The 20,245-nt window shown below is 36.9% G+C and overlaps 1 pseudogene; it reads right to left on the bottom strand.

The window, feature by feature from the left end:
* Positions 1 to 328: 328 nt before the first annotated feature.
* The window catches only part of LOC129046669 (uncharacterized), a 70,911-nt pseudogene continuing 50,994 nt past the window's right edge, over positions 329 to 20,245 (bottom strand).

Below are 20,245 nucleotides of genomic sequence, written 5' to 3'. Positions count from 1 at the left end.
GAGATGACAACACAACATGCCCTGCTTAATATTAACACACACAGAAAAACAGGTTAAGTTCCAGGTTAAGTGCAATGCTCAGTCACTGAATTAATAGGGTTTGTGTTGGAACCTACTGAAAACTAAGTATTTTATCTCATCCTGTGGAAAACCAATAGGTAAATGAACTCAGTTCTGGAAAGTACACAACAGTTTGTCAGCAGCTAGGGTGGTGATGGCAAATTTACTTGTGGAGATTTACATACCATGTACACAAGTTCCAGCAGATGACGTGGTGACAACTTCACGCCCTTCATTGCATGAATATCCTTCTGAGAGGTTGAAAATTTTACCCAATATCTTGGATCCGTCTTTTTCTGTCCATGAGAAGGTGCACCCACAGTAGCAGCACTTTAATTAGGTTCTTCAGTTTTGCAGCAAGAGAAGGAAATGTGAAAGCCATTTCAAATGCTTGATACTTTTTGATGCTTCTCATAGCAGAAGTTGAAGCTGAAGAATAGGGAAAAATGTATAATGACCAACATCTTTCATCTGATATACATATAAATGCAATTGACATTCACAGTAACAACCTGTATAGACAGGTTTATTTTTGTTACATAAATGAAACACATTAGGTGGAAATGGGAGCTTCAGCAAGTTAAAAGGTTGAGATGAATGTAGGGTTGTAAGTTGTGGTGCTACTGGACAAGATTAAAAACAGTATAAAGGTGTCTAGAATGGAGAGATTTAATTGATTACTGTTTTAATACTTCAGCTAGTTCAATATGCAGATGAGACTCACTAAATAACACAATTCAATCTTTTCTGAGTAGATTCCAGTGATAAACATGACTAAAATTTTCAATGGCATTCAGAACTTAATGGGAGATTAACGTGTAATTACTCTTCAGATCCATTGAAAATCTCAGTCTTGATATTTACTGCTTGTTGGTCACAAACTGTAACATATCTGAAGTCAGACCACCACATTATTTGATTAAATGAAATATTTGTTAAGAGTACCTTATGAAAAAAAGCAAAAAAAGACCAAAAAATATGAGAGGGAAATAAAATTACTGGTTAGGAGCTCTTATCACCACACTTTATACATTGATCCTCAATGGCTGCTGATCATGTCTTATTTCTAAAAATGGGAAGACAAAAAAAAAGGAGTCCATAAGGGACTCTGTCCCTGTAAGTGCACATTACATGTGCACTTCTGCACTTGGGACACCTGAGACCTCTGAGACCAAGGAGCTGTGGCTCTCACATAGGGAGGGCTCACTTCCCTGGAAAAAATGGCCTTGCTCTTGACCACAGGAACAGTTCATGCAAATTTTTTCATCAGCAACTAGAATAACCTCTGTAGAAGCATGTCAGAGGTGAGAGGGAAGGCATTTTTCCTGTCTAACATCCAATTGCAATACAGAGCCAAGACACTGGTACTGATGCTCAAGCACCTGAAACACACTTTGGAACGGGAGAATGAACCCAGTTCCTCATAGCACTGCACTGCTGGTGGTGCAAATCTTTAACTGGACATATCTGAACCTACATCTGGAGGAAAATGGATCTACATTACTCAAGAAATAAATTTCAAGGCCAATTCAACACTGAGCTTCCAATGTTTTGCTGTTACAGTTCAATAAAACCACTTTGCGTTACAATCATTTCTGTATAAAATAAAGTGAATGTCACACTTTTTTGTCATGTCATTTTTATTTAACAGGGTTTTTTTTCTTTATCCATTAGTTTAAAAAGTTATAACAAGGCAAATCATTTATCAAAATGAAAAATTCTCTACTCCTTGAGCAAGGAAAGGGAGTCTAAATAGAATGTCCCTGCTTTTAAATTAATGGAACCATCTTACATTTAATATTTTCTCTTAAGTAGTTATGTAAGCACTCCAAGATCATTAATGAAGAAACACAGAATCACAATTTACAGCTGAAGGGCAAAACTGCTAAAAAAGCATTTCAAAACCTTGTCATCGAGTGATATAGTCTAGGCAAATGAATGTAAGGATCATTGATCTCCAATATCATAATTAAATGTACGTAACACATGACAAGGAGAAAGGACAACAAAGTTCATTGAAACTTGACTTCAAGATAAAGATGCAGAACTAATCAAACAGATGTACTAGGGGAGGGTCAGGATTATAAACAAGAACCACTTTCATTTTGATAAAAAAATATTAAAATCTCTTTTTGGTCACTAATACGATTTTCTCCAAGAGTAATGGTTAATAGTTACTAATAATAAAGGCAATTCATATGCATACAACATCCCCAAAGGACAAATTCTGGTGAACTGATGAGGGTGGTTCTGGTTCTGCTGAGCTGATGTTGTGAAATTTTACACTTCTGTCCTTTGTAAATCCAGCTCCCTCTTTGCCATCTAGACACTAACAAACACATTCCTAGCTTTCTTCCTAAATAACCCATCAGAAGAGATTTACCCAGACTTTAAAAAGTAATGTGATAACTGATTTTTAATGCACAGAATGTTTATTGCAACAAAAGAAAATTCACAGCTATCAGATGGAATACATCCCAGAGTGCTAATGGAACTTGCAGAAATAGTGTTGCAGTCAGTGGCTGTTATTCTTCAGAGCCAGTGGAGAAAAGCCAGGCTCCCAGAGTTGGAAATCTACAAACCACATTACCTACTTTGAAGGGAAAAGCATAAAAGCCAGACAATCTACTAGAGGAATTACAGAAGAGAGACTTCAAATTTGAATTGCCAAGTCAGCTAGCAAAGTAGTCATTTTACAACCAGCTGCAAAGACATGTTGAAACATGGTGATGAACAACAGAAATAAGAATTGGCAAAGACAAAACAAGTCTACGATATAAATATTATTGAACATGGGTCTCCTGTTCTGTGCTTTTGTTATCACTCAACAATTTAAGACAGTTTCATATGTAACAGCAAGTAAAATAATCACTTTTATCGAATTTCAGAAACAACAATCTTCCAGTCTAATTCTTCATTTCTCCCCACCACTTTCACAGGAAACCTGTATTTTGTCAATGTCCCTTTATACCCTTCAAATGTTCTCAATAAACCCCCTTGCATTTGTCCAGGTTAAATTGCATGCTTAGTACACAAAAAGACTTACAACATATAATAGAAGATTTATCATAGATCCATCACACTCAGATGTGGAATGTGGAATATGGAATATTCCCGTGTAGGGATTAGGTCTTCAACAGCAACAAAAATACTTAAAGAACTGATTGTGAGGTTTTGATTTGTCATGTTTTAGGAAGGTCATGTCCCTAACAGTTGCAAGAAACTTCTCTTGTTGAAAATCCAACAATAAAAATATATTCCTCCTTCATCCCACAGGACATGGGAACCAGAAACCAGAAAACACAGAGGTACTTAGAACAGCCAGATTTATCAGGAAACACATACAAAATTTCTTCCTTCTTCAATTTAGTCCTGAAGTATTTTCATAAATACTTGGATTAATGAGTTTGTCTCTTCCAGAATATATCACAAAGTTCCAGAAAATAAATAATTTTATCAATTTTAGCAAACATTTTTGTTTGGTTTTTTGTTTAAAAAGCCAAAAGTTAAACTCCCTTAATTTTTAAATCCCCTTCTTTACATGAACATACATAGGATTTTATCATGTATCAGACAAACTATTTTAGTCTTGCTTCTTCAGTACTGATAGCCCATTTCCTGGCATAGCATATATTCCTGTGTTTGCCACAATGAAGTCCTGTATGTAGGTGCTCAATCTGGACTTGGGACTCTGATCCTAACCCTTGCCGGGATCACATATATGGTGGAAAAGCTCACATGGGGTCTAGCTTTTTAAGACTGATGGAAGGAAAAAGATTTTCTTTTTCTTCAAAGCAAGTGAGGCAGATAATTCCAGGCATGAGCAAAATCATAAACCAGAAAAAAACACTATTAAGGCCATTAAAAAGTACAAATTTAACCAAGGAGAATTATGCTGCTGCTAACTCAACATATTTCACCCCATCCCACAAGGAGTGAGTGAGTGTTCTTTTTGCAAGAACTAGAGCATTTAATTTGTAATTCTATAAAATATAAATGTTTTCTACTACTGGAATCAGGTCTATATCACCTGACTATGAAAGTCACAGAAGAATGTTTTATTCACATTACTTCTTACTGCAATTCAGAACTATTTTAGTTACTATAATTATTTTTGAAGATTTTCCCTCTGTTAGTCATCCTGTATTAAATGTACTAAAGAAGTGCAGAGATATGTATGCTTAATAATAATAAGAAGAAAAAATAAAATGTTTAATATAATACAAAATAGTTAACTAGAATTATTTGAGCTGATGAGAAAGACCAGTAGTACAAAAACCACAAGAATGCATGCCTAATTTGCTTACCATTAGTGCTGCATCTGATTTGAAAACTGTACAGTCTTGTACTGCAAAAAAAATTATCCATTATTGCTTTCTTTTTAAAGTTTTATAATTATTCTCATCCTAGATTTTAATTTTTCTTAAAATGTTATACCTTTGCTATTAGAAAGCACAGGTTTTCATCTGAATATTTTTCTGAACTCATTCCAATCACATACAAGTTATTGCCCTTTTTCATAGAATAGTTGCACTTATTCTATATGTTATTTGTTTCAGAGGCAGGAAAGAAAACCATATCTGGCACCTCAAACCACATGCCACATTGCATTTAATTTTTAAATAGGAGGAAAAAATATCCAATCAGAAAAATATATTAAAAAGAAATGCAAACAGGAATGTACTAGTGATCCAAGCTAATTCAAAAATTTTGCAAGAATGCAGGTTAGGCTGAAATCCCAAAAGTGACATTTCTCAAAGGTATACCCTGGGATTTTATTTTGCTCGACTCTGTTTCTTTTCCCTCTGTTTTTCAAGTCAAAATGTAAGCAATCTGTAGAACCAAATAGATTCTTCAGCTTATTTTAAATTACTTTTAAATGTTCATCTATGGGGCAAAACCAGGACCTTTCAAAGATTTTGTTTCAGAAATGGAGCAGCATAGGAGAACTGCTTGCCCTTCCTCATCCACTGGGCAAAGAAGCAGGAGAAATAACACTAAAATGACCCTGAATCCCACATATTAGTGCCTTCTATAAGTATTTAGAAATTCATTCAGAGATTGAAGGACTCAAAAAAAAAAAGTCCTGACAGCACTGGAACAGAAGTCTAAGGAAATCCACAGAATTTTCCAACTTCAGACCAGAACTCAATTTATGAAGAGATAGCAAGAACACAGGTAAGAGAGAGAAGACAGGGAACACAGAATTTCATACTAAAAAGGTAGATTTTCTTCCTTATGAAAATTACTCTTTAAAACTTGAACAATAATTAAAGTTTGGATTACATGTGAAATGCAATGTGCAACTAAAATACATTTTCATATTTCATACAATGAGATAGTTGGAACAGATACACAATACTCCTCTAAATGGATTGTGCTCCTGAAACTCTGGTAGAATAAACTTTGCATTTATTTTCATCAACATGGCAGACTTGTCTCATTAACAAGATTCATATTTGTTTTCCAGAGGATTTCAATTGTAAGTATTTGGTAGCCAACTCTGAAAAAAGAAAAAGTGTATTAATCACTCCCCTAATATAGACATATGAGAGCCTGGGGTGCAATAAAACTTGTAGTCCCTCTGGTTTAGGAAAACTCTATTAATAACAGGTGGCAGAGCTGTAAGTTAGATGTATGTATTTTCCCAAACAACTGTCAACCAAAACTTTGTAGAATCCTACATGTAGAACTGTGTTCTCATGTCGATACTCAGGTTCCAAGTCAAGCACTGCTCAAGCATCAGAACTCCTTTTCCATGTGCATTATGATACAGTCCTTAATTTCACAGTCCTGTCTCCTCCACTGCACCCAACTGAAGATGCTCACCTCGTGAGCAGTTACTCAGGATATTTTTTTCTCCTTTATCAGTGTTATCCTAGGGCTTGATTACCATACAGTACTCACACTCTGAGCAGAAGGCAAAATTAGCAATTTCCTACTTCTTCATGGGACTCATCACGAGAGTATCAGATGTTCAGAGACATTAAAAAATTTACCTTTGTGACAGCCTCTGGGAGGAATAGGTTTTATTACTGCCATTTTACTGCTTAGGACTTAAGGCACTGAGGATCAGATTTTTCACAGTTAAATAAGAACTCAAAAATGCATGAAAGAGCCTAATAGTTTTCCCAAAAGAGCTAAAACATTTCATTTATAGCACGAGGGTGCTTTTGTAGTTTCTTCCATGAGACTGTGCTCATCACTAGCCATGCAAATAAGTACATTTTAAAATCTGACCAAAAATATATTAAGGATGAGGGCATCAATGTATTGTGGGTTCCAGCTCTCTGACATCTCAGATCTCATCCTCAGTGTGTCTGGAATTCTACTCTTATTTTGTATGCCTGAAACACTAGCTTCAAGCTGCAGCAGAAATCTAAATATCAGTTGTAGCTCTGAATCCTCAGCATTTCTGCATATCAGTCAACATGATACCCAGTCAGGCATCCAAAAATACTGAATACCTCTGCAAACACTTTTACATAAATGAACTCTCAGCAAAAAGAAACTCTGTGGAGCTGCTGTGGGCAATTTTTGAATACTCTAACTGACTAACCATTCTCTCCCTGCAATTCTCATCATCATTTGCTGCATACCTTCCAGCTTCTGCAGCAAAATGGAGGAGTCCTGGCTGCAATCTCTTTCACTTCAAGCTGAATCTCTTGATGGTGCAGCAATTTCTCACAAAGATACACATGACTGTGCAACTGAAGACCATTACTCTATGTATATACATAGAGGCCAATTTACATTTGTAGTGCAGCTGATGTGCAAAATACAGATCACTTGCCTTTGCAACTCCAACAGGGCTCTTTTAATGCTTTGCAGACTTATTGTTGGAGGGGTTTTTGTGGCATTTCAAAAGAACATATTAGAAAGAACATACAAACAAAGGTGCCCTCATGATTTAATGCACTGTCACTCCAGAGATTTGGCAGTCAGCAAGCCGTTGCTGCCCCACAGACATGTAGGTGCCTTTGATCACAATTTCCAGGATAAGAAGGCAGAATTCAGTGTCTTGCCTTTCTGGTAGATATGCTCAAACCCAGCTTCATGATTCCACCGTCCTCAGAAGAAAACTGTCTCTTCAAGGCACTTCATTTCATCTATAAACACCAAGTAAATTCTGTTCTGTAGTTAAACAGATAGCCTTTTCTTAGGATAACCAACATTTCATTTTTTTACTACTTTATTTTCCTTGACACATATGAGTTATCCTGAAATAATGTTATATTTGTAGTAGTGATATCAAGTCAATAGATCTAGCTCTGCACATGGAATCCAATCCAAAATCCAAGACCTGCTGCAGTTTCTTAATTTATTTTTGTCTCCTCTCATATAAATGAGCTAAAATATTCCATCATACCAACTCTTATATTACACTAGAGATGTGCTGGCTTTTGAAAATTATATAAGTAGTAATTATGAAGTGTTATTTCCACTAGCTATTGCAATTATTGCATCAAACTAAGATTTATCATATAATAAGGCCTCAAAACTTGAAGGACATATGAGGACATTTTTGTTCCTGTAAAAGTAATTGCTTATCATATCAATTGCACTGACATAGATGTACAGATGAAATAATAAATGAGGAGACAAAATTGAAAGCAGTAGAGACTCCTGAACGCTCTAATAAATTTGCAGTGCAGTGGAAGGATGCTTCAATTGTTGGCTAACACAGAAACAGAGTCTAATTATAAGCATATCGCCATCAACACTGAAATATGAGTAAGGACAATAAAACTATATATATATTCTTTTGTTCAATATCTTTGATGGAGAACTATCATTTAGAAATAATACATAATAACTCTATAATGTATAATATATAATTATGTAAATAATTAGTATAATCTTCACATGAGATGAGGGCTATTAGTGGCACTGGATACTTTGAACCTTGCACATTTAGTCAAAAAGACCAATGACATCCAATCAAAGTTCCTTAAAATGAATTGCAACAAACAATGGCAGCACAGCTGCTATTAGAATTATAATTGAGTTTAGGAGGGAAACAGCAGCTGAATGCAAGGCAGATAATTAAGGAGCAAGCTTTTGTTAACACTATCAGTAGGGTCATGATTCTGCAGATTGTGAACTTATTATGGCTGAACAAGCTGGTCTCTTTTTACAACAGAGGTATATTTCAGCTTTTTAAGCCAATATAGTGTATTCTGGCTACTAGAAAACTAATGACTTATTTTTTTAAAGCTATCCATTTAGAGGATGATAAGCATTTACAGAATCAGATTACCATGGCAACGTTATTCTTAAACGCTGAGGATTATGAGGACAATTGGTTATACAATTGGATGGGTAAATAGCAAGCCTCTGAGAATGACAAAGACTGTAGCCCCAGAATTACATTAAGTAATTTCTCTCTTTCAGGCTAATATACATTTTATATTAACCCAGCTCTGAAAGGGGAGCAGTTACCTTCCATGGGCAAACTGTGAAAATAAAATCTTTATGGTATGCAGGAAAAAAATACACTGGGTTCTGTTGGGTTCCTAACATCTAACCCAGGTGTTAGGGAACTAACTAACTCAAGACTGGGAATTAGAAAAGTGATCTAGAATTTGTGTTTCCTATAATATGTTGGCTAATGTTGGAACAAAGGTAGGAAAGCCAAACAGACAATAATCATGAAAGGACCCAAGGTGACTCTGAGCTTGCGGTTGGAGCCACAGTCAGGCAAAGCAAGCTGCTTGCCCCCTCATAAACATGAGATGGGGTTCAAGAACTGGAAAGAACATTAAAATCTCAGCAACAACATTACATGCTGCAAGCAATACTGTTGTTATAATATCGTTTTTCATAATAGTACATACTCTTTAAGCAAAGTGAAGGGTCTGAAGATCTTCCAAAGATGTTTTCATTGCTGTTGTACTCTTAACCCCTGTAACTTGTATAGCTCAGACTCAAGATCTTTGGTTTAACACAATCATGCTGGCAGCCAGAGGTCATTTTACCTGTACATCTAAATTTTCTAGGCACAAATGAGTAATTCTGCTTCGGAATTTCATTGACCTCGATGTGTAAATACAGTAAGCAGAATGTGTCTGACTGGCAGCAAGCCATTACTGTGCTGTGTGCAATAAAAACACTAATATGTCAAAGGGATTTTTAAAATATGTCTTGGTATTCCAACCTGCTGAAAATTCTGTTTTTGACCCTGCAACCTCCTGAAATAATATAAGAAAAAGTTTTTAAAATATTTCAACTGTGCTTAACACTTGCACTGTAATAAAGTCATTTGCAGATTTTGTTTTCCTGATTCTGAGGTCTCATTTCGCCTGACTGCGGAGAAGGTAAGCAATAGCTTGTGCAGATTTGAAACTATTTTTATCTCTGTTTCTTTAGGAAATGCATTCACAGCATCAATATGGAAAAGCTTGATTTGGTCATTATTACCATTATCATGGAATTCAAATGTGCTTTAGTAATATGTAAGAAGGGGAACATTTCTGCCCAGTTCCTTTTAGGGGAACCTGGAAAAGAACTGGTACTAGCCAGGAATACAAACACAGCCTTCTGCTCATGTGCACAGCATGTTGTGAGCTCTACTTACAAATTAGTCTCAGATGCAAACAGAAATCTGAAACACATTTCAGATTTTATAAAAATTACTATTGATAACTTACTGAAACTTTACTCTCTTCCCATTAGCAGTGGGAGTAAAGACATGGATGTTTACCTAGAAACCTAACAGACAGAGCCAAATCGAGGTGAAACAAACTTGCAGGTTTTCAGAATCATGTTGCAATTGTGACCAGTCGAGCCAACATCTCTCAAGAGCAGAATCTCAGTATATCCTATTACTCTATTTTCAAAGGAAATTTCAAAGGGATATCTGACTATTATCTCTTATGCCCTAAATTTTCATAGCAGATTTGTTATCCTGCAGAATAAAGAACTCTGACTTAAAGTGGCCAAGAAAAATTTTCAAGATTACTACAGATAAGGACGATCTTCCAGAAAGGGTTCTAAAACCCAAATGAATTTGGCATTTTCTGTCATACTCTTGAAATTGATAGTTTTACTGATTTTTCCTTTTAAAACTGCTATATATTACAGATGAAAAGACTCCTGAATTTGAAATTTTAGGAATTCCTTATCTAGGAAGTATAAGGAATTATGAAAATAACTAATGGGCTAACATTTTTTTTCTGAACAGTTCAGAGAGTCAGTGTGATTGAGATGTGAATGAGGTAATGGCATATAAAATATGAAGTTAACATTTTTGTAAAGGCCATTAATAAATATATTTTAATCACTTCTTACTGGAAAATCTGGAAGTTTTCCTCAGCATGCTCAGATTTCATTAAGGCAACAGTGCTGGAGACCTGTAAAGCAAAGCCTGTTGTCCTAATCAACCTCTGAAGTAATCATTTGAGTTTGCCACTTCAAGGACTTGGAGCCCAACAAAAAATCAACATTATCTCCTTTTGGCAAGAATTTTTTCTGCCAATTTAAAATTAAAGACTGCTGCTATGATTGTATATGTTGTTATGATCACCAGGGAAGACAGTGATGCAGAGCAGAGAACAATCTAGAGTTGCACCATTTTCCAACTTCATTAGACATGACTCTAATGCAAGGCTGATATATTTGAACATTTAAACACTCAAAGCTCTCTAAGAGAAATATATTGCTCACCAACAAATGAAATCAGCAGCTTTTGAACATCTTTAGAATTTCTTTTCTCTCCAACTGGATATGGTTTTTACAGTTCTTCAATTATAATAATGATTTCAAATATTTTGCACAAGTTTCACTGTTGGGGTGTCTACCAGAGGCAATAAACTGCTCAAACCAAACCTCCTCATTCCTGTCACGATTTCCTAGTACCACCTCTCAAATTCTCCCACTAAAATGCCTTCTACTTTTTATATGATAGCTTGATTTAAAGTGCAAATGTTTCCTGTTTACACTGAGTACAGTTATGATAACGGAAATTCAGCATTTCAATAAGAAAGTGAGTTTCAAAAGAATAAACAGGAACACTTTTTTCCCCTATGCAAAAAGGAAAAGAATCAGCCTTTCTAACTAAATAAGCTTGTAAAACTTAATCTGATATAGCAGAAGCACGTACAGTAGCTGATGAAGGCAAAAATGTCTGGAAAAAGAATCAGCATATTGGTAGGTTCTACATAACAGCTCAGTGCCTTCCTCAGCTGGTCTGACGTCCCATCAAAGGGTAGGTGAATATCATTTGTGACACAGTTTTTTCTAATTCTTCTCTTCAATCAAGAATGTAGGTTAAGGTCTCTCATTCTTGAAGGGTCATTATTTCAACAGAAAAGAGTTAGAGTTGTGGAAAAATCTAGAAATTTAGTTCTCTTCCTGTCTTTTATTTTCCACCTTCTCTGAGGGGCCATGATTGAAAGGTCTGTCATATTGTGAATAATTTAGATCTAGAGGATACCATGTTCCTTCTTGCACAGCTGCAATGAATGTCCTAAGGGACATGCATTACCTGTTGGCACACCAACAGCAGCATCTCATCTGAATAGATATTATGAGAAAAGAATTTGGTCTTCATGATTTTCATTACGATGATTTCTAATAATACAGGAGGAATAAAACCCAAGCCTGATTTCTTTTGCTGTTGGGGAAATAAAAATAGATTTTCTGGTAAGCAGCAAAGCTTTGCTGCAAAGTACCTGACACATGATTAAACGTGGAAAACTTCCTAATGCAATGTGACAGGATGATTTCTCAGCTGAAACCTGTTTACTCCTCCCTTTACTCCTGAACAGCAGTTAACACTATTGAACTGAACAACAGGTCATATCTGCAATTTTCTTTTTATTGATGAGAGCTTTCTCTCCATAGTGATGTAGTTGCTACTCCACAGAGTGGTTAGGAGCAAAGTGTGGAATTGGAACGTCCCTGACCATTGTACCACGCTGCCACCGAGCCCTCAGTGGATGCAGAGGGCTGAAAAGCACACTCCAAGGAGAACAACCTTTGTGTGGGAGGCTTGGGAACACAGCTCAGACCGGCTGGAGTGATGAGATATAGTACAGTGAAGTAATATTTGTCACTTATTGATCACTTTATTATTTTAAAATACCTTGTGAATATTAATCAAGCAACCTCTTTAGTACCCCATGAGGTGGGATAGCAGCCACTGTTAGCAATATTGTGTTGGGTTATGTGATCTGTAAGTCCACATGTAATACATGACTTAAATAGATTTACTAAAGACTTTTAATTCTACTCAGACTTCCATTCTACCTTCAGTTGTATGGAACTGAAGCCCAGAAACTCAAATATATTTAGGTATGCAACTTCCATTGATAGCAGTGCAGGTGAGGCAGATAACCTCTGAGAATCTGAAGTCAAATACTTTCATGACATGCATTAGAGGACAGGACAAGCATTTTGTTTCCCCTTTTCCTCCTCTCAGTATTTTTTCCCAATGGGAAAATTATGTGGCTTCTTTCAAAATTATTTTTCATTTATTTATTTTATTTCTGCTGTGCTTCACATGTTTGATATTGAGGCAAGGTTAATGACATGCAGCTTGCATTTGGAATTGAAAGTAGAGATGTTTAAGGTTGTTCCTAGATCCTGTGGGTATTTGGTAGATATTGCCAGAATATACAAGAGATTAAATGATGCTTGTCAAAAATCAATGTATACTAATTTTTTCCTATCTGTGCAAATTTGCTGGGTTCACAACACAGCGGAGGTAATGCCTGCATTCCATACATACTAGCTACCCAAATTCAAGGTCAAATTCTAAATTACTTCTTGAGGCAAAACTCTCAGGTAGTTGATTAATGTTTTGGCTGTGGTAGCACGTTAGGCTTCACCTTCTGCAATGATTATATATGAGGTGTCACTGAAGTCTCGTATGGAATCAGGGATGCTTGATGGATTCTTTTAATGCCTTTAAGTTGTTTCCATTTAAAAATACTTCTGAAAACTGTAGCTGTAATTAAAGGCAGGACAATGGTTCCCTCTCTCCATAGAGATGCTTAAGATTAATAGCATCAGTGAAAAGAGACTTCAAATGCATTTGTCGCGTTTTGTGGGAGATTTGTAAACTTAATGTGTGCTAAAAAGAGATATGAGAGAAAAAAATCTGTTAACACAGTTAAACATCTGATTAGGCCACAGGGAAAACACAGTCAGAATCTGTTTCTCTTGATGATTTCTTGTGTGACTGTTGGTAAATCCCTAATTTTCCCATGCCTCCATGTTCCAGTAGAAAAACAGGCATAAACCCACATCTTTCTTCAAGGAAGTACTGCTGAATCCAACAGTGTTTATGAGGCATTCCCAAACTACAAGTTTGTAGGGGAGGGCAAATGAGGTTTTGCTTGACATTTTTTCCCCTCTCTTGACTGAGAGCCAGGCTACATCACCCAGGAAATTTATCTATGTCTGGAGGCTCTCCGAAGGCTTGATTTACACTGCGAGTGTGGCATATCTCAGATATGAAGCATATTGACCAAGGAAGTCATTGCAATTGAAGAAAGAATTAACTGCTCTGTTGGAGGGCTCCATAAACTCGTTTGTTATTACTGTTGCTCCACAGAGCCCCAAAAGTCCAGCACAATCTCCTTCTGGCTGTACAGCCTGCTGGGAGCTCCAGAACTCTCCTACTGAGCAATGAATCTTTTTGGGGTTGGGATTTTCTGAGTTTTGCGGCTTTTTTTCTATATAATAATGCACTTAAAGCAACGTGTTGGGCACTGTTATGCATTTATTTACCATGGTGGGTTAATCTAATCTGGGGAGGTATAGAAACCAAATCACAAGTGCTACAGTATATAAGCTAATTGCCAGGATAAAACCAAATGAATAATTACTTAACTTCAGAATGAGGCCTGGGGGAATTTTTCTTTAATAAAGGTTTAATTCACCAGTGATAATGAATGCAATCTCACATACTACTGAACAACACCATTAGCATAATGGCTAAGATACAAAAACTATAATTAGAACAAAACAGAAATGTTAATTACAGCCATGAAGGTACCCAAGAAAAAGGGAGTTATCCTTTACCTGTCAAATGGGTTCCTGCCTGTGTAGCTTTAGTAATCCCTGCGAATGGGTCATCAATTCTGCTCAGAATCCAGAGTGACTGACAGGCAGAAATTAAAAACTGAGGCTTGCTTTGCCTTTTGATTCCAGAGGGGACTGCCATTCACACAAGAGACTTAAACAGTTAGAAGGACAGGTGAGGGCAGTAAAGACTGCACCTCTAATCACAAAGCTTAAAAATTAAGCTCCCATGTATCCGAATCCCACCCTTCAATTCCTTTTCACACAAAAGCAGCCCCATCATGTTGGCTCAGCAACATGAGGTTTCCTCCAAGTTTAGTTGCTACCCCCAGGCGTACTTGCTGTGTCCATGTTGCTGGACAAGGAAACGTGGGAGCCTCTTGGCCAGGAGCTGCTGGGAAGTTTACTGATAACAAGCAGCTTCATTTCCGGCACTAACAACAATAACCAGAGCTCTTTGTACATACAAATTTTCACAAACTCTTATATCTCACTTAAATGAAACCTGGGAGATGTCCTCGTGGAAGGGGACTCTTTTGTGCTGTTTCTGGTCTGCATTTTCTCTAATCTCATGCTACTCAAATATTAAATTTCCAGGCTCAAGAACTCAAAATTCATAAAATATGAGAATGAATGTTGCATTTTTCCCCTCTTACAAGACTCAGTGCATAAAATGGACACTAACTGAATGGGGAGTTTTCAGTTTTTCTTTTTATCTTCATCATTCTGTGTTTGATTCCAGACCTTATTTAGCACTCATCATCAAAACCCTGCACTGAATACAAAATTACCAATTTCTCCATAGGCTTTTTTGTGGTTTTCTCAGCTTTTTTTTTTTTTTTGTGGTGCTCTCAGCTCTCACTATAATTAATCTATCCTCCCAACACCTCTAAGAAATCATATAATTGAAGCACAGAGAAGAAGGCCACTTTTCTAAAAATTCAGAAATTTGGGTGCCTGCTTTGATATAAATAAGTTGCAATTCATGCAGCAGTGCACACATTTGAAATACAGCCCCTATTCACTTGTGCTTTACACACGAGTTTTCAGCTTGTCCATAAACAGGAAATATCTGTTAAAAAATCAGTGAAAACTCTAGTTGAAAAAATCTGCATGGTGGTGAATGCAGGAGAGGAGCTCAGTTCCTCACAGTGGCATTTGGTGACCTGAACCACGAGACAACCTCTCAGCCTGCATAGTTCTGCCTCTTGCATGCTGCAGTCTTGCATGCAACAAAGGAAGAAGCGAAAAAAAAAAAAAAAAAAGGTGAGAAGAAAAAAAGAAAAATAATAAAAAAATCTGAAAAATCAGAGAAATTTTTGTTATTGTGTTTTCTGATTTCCTTGCAAAAAAATTGGAGAACCTGGAGGCAGATGTTGGTGAGAAAGACTCTTCTACTGCTCACCTAACACCATTGCCATTAAAGCTAATGAAGGCTGACTTCAGTATTTACAGCTGGACTCGATCACAGTCCAGGCAGGGAATAAACCTGCCTTGTGGTGGATGCAGCCAGTGCCTGACAGGGAGCTGAGAGTAGCTACAAACAGGACACTTTAACCAGGAGAGAGGTTAGTAAAAGTGCTCACTGCTCTGGAACAGGAAAGTGATCAAAGCTCTGATGATAAAGCATTGGCTAAACCACCTCAGAGGGAGGAGGCTCAAGGTCCATCTGTTTGAATAGATCTCTCACCACCTGGCTATTCAGGATATGATACCTTTCCTGTTTAAGCTGGACAACCTCAGAAAAATGTAGTCAAGTTTCATTAGATGAACCTGTGGAAAAAAAAAAACCAAAATCCAGCACCATGATATGATTTTTAATGCAGTAAACAGGATGCTCATGTGAGTGGTTGAGGGGTAAGAACGCTGGGTTATGTTTCTTTTTGTGTACTTTATGCAGTGACTATTTAGCATGACATGCACAATAACAATGGTTACAGTATGGACTGGAAACCCAACATCTCCTCTTCCTAGTCATTTTCTTGAAATCCCACGTTCCAGGCAAAGGAAAAACTCAAAAACCCGAAAAACGACCAATTAACCAACCAACCAAAACCAAAACCAAACAGCAACAAACAAACAAAAAAAGAAAAAACCACACAACCAAAACAAAGTATATTCTCTTGATAAAAGGAAAAACTTACAAAGACAGTCAAGGAGGGGAAGAGGCTACCCAGGAAGGTTGAGGATCTCCCCTCCCTGAAGGTTTTCAGGTTCATATTGAATTAAATGCTGACCAACCTGATGTGACCTCACAGTTCAGCCTTTATTCAGCGGGAGGTGGGACCACAGGCATCCTGGGGTTCCTTCCAACCTGAATTATTCTCTCTCACAAGAAAAGTGCTTTCACAGGAAAAGTGGTAGGCAGTCTTCCTCATGACTTAGTCTGTGGAAAAATTAACAGTTGAAGGCATGCCTTTAAGGAGGCCCTCAGGATTACCTGCTGCAGGGTAGGAATGCTCACCAGACAGAGCCCTTCACTCTTTCCCATCTGTCTCATTGTTTCACAATGTCTAGAAAAGCTATTTACAGGCAAAGTCCATGTACAGTTTTTGTAATGGATTTTTATTTTTCTCTTTTGTCTCAGTAATTCTGTTTTTGAAGACCTGTTAGCCTTACTAGACAATGAGAATATTTCTGTCTAAGCTGATTTTTACATTTCAGAAAATACTAGATTTAATTTTGGACAGAAATTACCTATTAGCCTAAACTGCCCACTCCTTCAGAATCCTGTGTAACTTTAACAGATTTCAATTCACTCTGTTTAAATTGTGATGCACAAAGCTAAACAATCTTCTCATATGAATTTGTCTTTCATGCAAAGTAAGGTTTTCTGGAAAAAAATGCTGTAAAACTAACAAAAAAGAACAAAGGAACAGCTGTAAGTCAAGAGTTCTTATGCCAACACACTGTTCAGCTGGGTTCCACATTCATTTCCATCCCCCACATCGTGCTGATTACAAACTTAGATGCAGTTCTAATGTTTTCATTTAATTCATTTTTCCATATTTTAAATTCATTGTATTTAGCGAGCATTCAGTTTGAAACATGCAATAGCAAAAGAAACCCCCACAGGTGCAGGGAATTTGAATAATCAGGTCCACATGATCCCTGAACCTCAATCCACGGAAGTCTCCCTGGGACCATTTTAAATGTGCAAAGGAAACAAATGTCCAAATTACTCCACACAATAGTGAGATAAGAGATGAAATAAGGAAGATGATTAAAATATTGATACTTTTATTACAGTAATGCCTTCAGTTCCTCACAGAGATGCTGTCTCTATTGTGCCAGGTACACAGGATAGTGCTCTGCCCAGGGAGATTTACAGTCCAAACCCTGATTTCCCATCAATATCCATCTTATAACATCAGCACAGGAATAGTCAAAATTGAGTGTTGGAAACAAATAAAAATATGAAATAGCTATTCAGGTTGCCCAGTGAGACTGTGGCAGAGTTGGGCACAATTCCCAAGGCTCTACAGCTCTGTTTTTGTGCCCCGCTTCCCAGACCTGACTGTAAACTAATCCATTTGTGTGTTCTTCTGCCATCCAGGGCAGCTCAGTGCTGGCTGGCTGCAACACATTTTCCACATTTGTAGGTGCTTCAGTTTTCCTAAGACTATTGCCATGTGTCACAAATAGTCATGTTGCAGTATTGTCTGCAATGCCCCTCAATTTTAGGATTTTTTTTACTTTCCTTTTTTTTTTCTTTTTTTTTTTTAAAAAGTTCTCAAATTCACAGTTTGACCTATTGTTAACTAGCAGAGTCCTCTAAGGCACTACTATATTCCAAAGACAAGGAACAAACGGGGATATGCAGAATGAACAATGTAGTGCACAATCTTAATAAATTCATCTTCTGTGCTCACACTGCACAATCCATTTGATGTATTGTTGAAATAGAGCCAATGACTGAATAAAGCCCAAAGAGCTGAAGGACAGCTTTCTCCTAAAAACTGGCATAGTCTGAAAAAAAAATCAAAATGAGGCATAAAGGAAAACTTGTGATCTACTTCAAAGCTTCAATTCTGTCCTTTGGCATGTTGTAGGACATCCATGCACTGCTGAAGATACAGCAGTGGAAAATCATGCATTCCTACATTACACACATGACTGACACCTGGGAAGCAGAATATTCTAGCAGTTTCTCTTGACAGCTTTATCAATGGGCCTGAAAGCACTCACAGTTTCATATCTTTCAGGAATGTACAGTCAAATCTGATTGTTTTGTGGAACAGCAGTTTCTATGTTATCTATTTACCTTCTAACTGAAAATTCCTCTTGCTGAGATGGGTGCAAAAGAGAAAGACTTTGCTACATGATAACAAATGAGATTTTGATTACTCCAAGGAATGAAGTCTTTTAGAGCAAGGACTGCTTTATTGAGGTGAAGAAATTTTATGCAACCCAATCCCTTAGTATCAGCAATCTTTACAAGCAAAAATACCAGGCAGGGATTTATTCAAACCAAATTTGAACCAAAGTCATCTGCATAATGCACACAACCTTCTATGCATCCATATCAGAGGCAAAAAATAGCAGAGATGCTGAAAAATACCTGCTGACACCCTATGTTCCTTATTTATGAGGAGAGTTTTTTAGATATGGCTAAACCACTACTTTTTATTTGGTGTTTTGTTGCAATATATCCAATGACTGAATACAGCTCACACCCAGTTTGCCTCTAATGCAACTAATAACTCTCTCTTTTTTTGCAGTGTAAGTAAGAGCCCAAACAGCTAATTTCCTTACCCTCTACCTGGAAGCCAGGATATATCTATTGGTTCCCAGCTATGTCAGGCCTTTGCCATTTTTATTCACTCAATATGCCAAAAAATCTCCATTACACAGTCTATTTTGTTGCAACTTCTCAGACTTTTACAGCACTGTTTGTTTGGAGATTCAGGGGGGAGAGTTAGGTTAGCAAGGATGTTTGGATCTGAACTATTTCATAAAAAGCAAGAATAGAAAACCATGATTCCTCTCTTATCTCTACATTTATTTTATTATACAAGACATTCTCCTTGACTCCATACTAGGCTCTTTTAAAAATCTGCTATGTTCCAATACATGGGTTTAAAAGCCTAAATTTAGGCTCTGGAATCTGCAATGTATTTGCCTGCAGGGTGCCAAAGCTCAAAATCACCCTTCATATCAGGGAGTGCAGTTTCTCTGGCTTCACTTTTACCATCAATGAATAAGTTTATTCAGTCTTGAGAATGTACTTTACCACCTGTCAACACCATTTTTGGTTCTGATGTTTTTTATAATGAAGCTTTACCACCTTCCACTATTTTCCAAGTGAACCCGACCTTCTCTTAGAACAAGCAAAAGCTAGCTGGTGTTGGTTTGTTCCTTTTCAGCAATGTATCTTGCATCTACACTGATTGCTGGGCTTTGGAAAGAGACTGAACATGTATTTATTGACTAATCAAAAATACAGTAAAAGTAGAAAGACACAGCAATATTTAAAATCTAGCTGATTACCCTTTGGTGGCAGATGACTAACAGCTTACCTCAGCAAAGCAAAAATTGCTGCCAAAGGTTTCTTCATAGAAATAATCCTTATTTATTATCCAAGTTCACAGCTGTATACACTGCAGGCAGTAACTAAAAACACTTAAAAAGCACGATGCTAAAAAAACAAACCCCAAGCTTACGTGACCATGATGCTTATTAAAGGTCCAATTCTTCCTCATTAAAACCAACTGGTGGGGCCCTGCCAATGATTTTAGTGGTAAAGGAAGTCATCTCAGGGAAAATATTCAGACAAAGTCATAAAGCTGCATTCTGCTCATTAGCAGTAAATGTGTGATTCTCTCTGGCATGAACAGGGAAAGTGCTAAAGAGCTCCAAGACTTCACACATTACTCCATAATCTCCTTTTTTAAATAATAGGACAAAAATAAAATACATTTTCTGCCCCCCATGCACACATGCTGCCCCACCGGTCCAAACCCTAGTATTTCTTTCAGAAAAAAGTGATTTTATACAGCTATTATAATAGCTCTTTTGGGGATAAGTCAGCAAACTTTACACAGAAGATTATCTTTATAAGACTTATTAAATCTCACTTATTATTACTAATCACTATTCACTTTGGTAAAATGTATGGAATAAGACCTGATGAAAAGAGTAACATTTACTAAGTAAT

Source organism: Molothrus ater, chromosome 4 (genome assembly GCF_012460135.2).
Source record: "Molothrus ater isolate BHLD 08-10-18 breed brown headed cowbird chromosome 4, BPBGC_Mater_1.1, whole genome shotgun sequence".
In the NCBI taxonomy this organism is placed as follows: Eukaryota; Metazoa; Chordata; class Aves; order Passeriformes; family Icteridae; genus Molothrus; species Molothrus ater.
The sequence above is the reverse complement of the archived record's forward strand: the minus strand, read 5'-3'. Positions and strand labels throughout refer to the sequence as shown.